This window comes from Pan troglodytes, chromosome 8, assembly GCF_028858775.2.
Source record: "Pan troglodytes isolate AG18354 chromosome 8, NHGRI_mPanTro3-v2.0_pri, whole genome shotgun sequence".
Classification (NCBI taxonomy): Eukaryota; Metazoa; Chordata; class Mammalia; order Primates; family Hominidae; genus Pan; species Pan troglodytes.
The window spans coordinates 43,650,344-43,653,725 of NC_072406.2; the positions used below are offsets into that span (position 1 = coordinate 43,650,344).

At 39.6% G+C, this 3,382-nt stretch overlaps 1 long non-coding RNA gene across 1 annotated transcript; it reads left to right on the top strand.

Annotated features, from left to right (window-relative positions):
• The first annotated feature begins 738 nt into the window (after positions 1-738).
• On the top strand, positions 739-3,056 carry LOC104008136 (uncharacterized). Its single transcript, XR_682600.5, has 3 exons — positions 739-1,268; positions 2,128-2,184; positions 2,889-3,056. It is a non-coding gene; the product is annotated as an uncharacterized LOC104008136 (long non-coding RNA).
• Positions 3,057-3,382: the final 326 nt, after the last annotated feature.

The following is a 3,382-nucleotide window of genomic DNA, read 5'->3' on the forward strand; positions in this document are numbered from 1 at the left end:
GGGGGTGTGGTGAATCACAGTCTTGATCCCACCTCCCCAGGATCCCGTAGCTCCATCACCAAACAGTTGTCTATCCAGGAGCCAGTTACCTTTCTAGCCCTATTTCCTTAGCTTGCAAATGAGATTATTTCCCTTGGTTTTCTTGAATGTTCCATTTCTCTGTAAATATGGTCAGTCTGTAATTATTGCGAATTTTTCTTGGAATTGCATGAGCATTGCTTGGGCCCACCGACTACATATTGTGGTTAAAATTAAACTGGGGGCGGTCTAACAGGTGAAGCTTAACGTAATGGCTTCTGCCTCAAATTAAAATTTTGGGGCCAGTCGCGGTGGCTCATGCCTGTAATCCCAGCACTTTGGGAGGCCAAGACCGGCAGATCACCTGAGGTCAGGGGTTCAAGACCAGCCTGACCAACATGGCAAAACCCCGTTTCTACTAAAAATACAAAAAAACTAGCTGGGCATGGTGGCAGGTGCCTGTAATCCCAGCTACTTGGGAGGCTGAGGCAGGAGAATCACTTGAACTGGGGAGGCTGAGGTTGCAGTGACCCGAGATCTCGCTACTGCACTCCAGCCTGGGCAACAAGAGAGAAACTCTGTCTCAAAAAAAAAAAAAATTGGAATCTCTAGTAATATCTGCCTTTCTTTTCCCACAGTTTCACTCATATGTTGTTCATAAATCTTAAGTATGGGTTTTTGGCTCTCTGTTAGCAAAATACTTCATTTAACTCAGCCAAAGCCAGACTTGGAGCAGCCTGGAAATACTCAAGCGTCTCTTCTTCCCAACACACGAGGCTCTCTGTAGGTTTTTCTTTGTATGTGTGTCTGTAGGGAGAGGAAGTTGTATCTGACTCCTCCGAGGATGGTTAGGTTGCAGCACTGTCTCCTTAGCCGGAGCAAATGCTGGGATGCGCCATGGCTTTGCCTTGGTCATCTACATCACCCACGTCCCATCACTGGGCTCCAGTCTGTTGCAGCGCCTCCAGGCTTAATTTCTGTTCATAATCTGATTATGGGGTCTGAGCTATTCCAGCCAGCGGCCTCTTGCTTCTCCTGTACCATAGGCACAAAGACACAAGTGCCTGGTCGCTCTAGTCCTGCACTGTGAAAAATCTCAACCCAGTTTTGCTTAGACCAGACGAAGGTGGTAGCTGGCTGAGAATTAGCTGTAGAGCAGGCTGTGTGACCGAGCCGTCTGTGTGCAGCCATGTTCAGAAGCCCAGGGTTTTCCAGCTATTTGGGAGCTTTCAAATTCTCTGAGAAACAAGGTAAGGCAAGAGAAATATGAAATGCACTTATGTATGGATTTTATAACATAATGAATGCTTGGGGTCCTCTATTTTGCCCTGTGTATTCTCCTGTGTCCAGTTACTTATACACGTTTCTCAAAAGACACTTTAAATATCTAACTGAGCTTATTTGTGATTGTTGATAATGTGAATTTTTTTCCTTTAGTAAGTTAAAGTTACTACTAAACCACTGAAACCTTTTTGTAGGAAAAACTGCAAATGCAGTTGGAATGCCCACACTTTGGATCAAATTCTAGATGTGCTGCACTTTAGCTAAAATATTTTTCTAAATCAAATGCTATACATACTAAATTATTTCCAGTAGGCAGTGGTGAGTAGCGTCTTTTTATTAACTCTTCATGTGAGACAGTTTGGAACAAGATACTGTCTTTTCAGTGGCTTTCTTCCAGCACAGAGGAAAATACATGCTTTCAATTTAACTACTGAAGTGGGGTGGCATGTTCAGTTCACTGATTGAACAAAAATGAAACGCTAAGGTTATTTTGAGTATCATATTTGAAACTCAGCCATTATACATCAGAACTGCTTTCCAGCTCAAATGCACTATTGGGAAGTGACTTGAACAATTCGGACCTCAGATTCAGGAATTTTCTCCGACAGCACTTGAAAGCTTTCTGAATTGATTTCTCTTTGGCTAAATACATAACAACATACTTGTATAATTAGGAGAAAAGCTTAGATGTTTTACTGGCATTATACTTTTCATTTTACTGTATTTCTTTAGTTGGCCACAGTTCCAAATTCCAGGATCGAGGCTGTATTTTGATGGATAATAAAGCGTCGACGTCTGATATATTTTGTACTTCTTTTTCTTCAGGCTTCTGCCTGTAACTATTGAACAGCCAAAGGCACTTCCTTAGGGGAAGGAGTTTCTGTAAGTGGTCTATTTGTGGTTTTCTTAGTGGGCAAATGGTTCCTATGGATGTAAAACAGATTACATGCCATTAGACTGCTTATAAATTTTGTCTGTGGTTTTGATTAACCTGTTCACTTGGGATGTGTTTTTCCTGTATAGAATTGTTACCAGCTTTCTTTACATAATATATGTTGTCTTCAAAAATAAGTAAATGGTTATTTTTATTGGTCATTATTGTTTGATTTTAATGAAAGCAAAAGACACAGCTGAGTTGTTTTTTGGTCTTCAGTCCCCATTCCCATGCTTTAAAGGCATCTCAAACATTCCTAGTTACCGTGACCAAAATTTCCTATTTTCTCCTTTATTCCTGAGTATGGAACTATTCAGTACTTAATTGCTTTGAGGTATTCTTGTTGCCAGGACAAATTCAAATGATAGCATTGAACTATGTGTGAATTATTATTATTTGTGTTATTATTAGTTTTACCCATTTAGTAAAGTTGGCTACTTTTGAGAAGAGGAAAAAAAAACTTGCCTATGTAAATTTCCATGTGGAATTTGATTCTTGGAAGGTGTCATTTTTGTATTTCTAGTTTTTATCTGGTTAGTGGTTTCCTTTTTCCTAAATTGTATGTTCAGAGAGAGTTTGGGGAATTTTTTCTCATTGGATTTTTAACATTTTGTGTAACTATTTCAATGTTATATTATTTCTTTTCCCTTAGATTTCAACAATAAAAACTTAAGCTTCATTGGATTCCCACATCAAAGGAAAGTTTCAAGATAAAGTGGCCTTGTCTCAAGGACTGTTAAATTTTGAAGATTTGTCATAGCTTTTAAAATTATTCTCTTGAATATCTAACTCTGAAGTTTCAATGTTTGGCAATATGTTTTCTCCCTAGAATTTGATTTATTAAAATGTATGAAGCAAAGAATTCTTTTTGTATTTAATTCGGTTTATGGAAGTGATTTGGAGAACAGAATCTTGGTGTCTCTTGTCATTGCAAACTTTTAAAGGGCTATTATCTTTTCTTTCTCACACCTGCCTCTAAGCAGGCACTATCCTTTTGCAATCTGTCCATCAAAGAAGGGAGCTAGATTCTTTGTAGAAATGGTTTAGACGTGTTCCTCCTCCCTTTCTCCTTCCCTCCCTCCTCCTTTTCCCTCCTCCCTCCCTCCCTTTCTCCATCCGCTCATCCATCCATCCATCCACCCATCC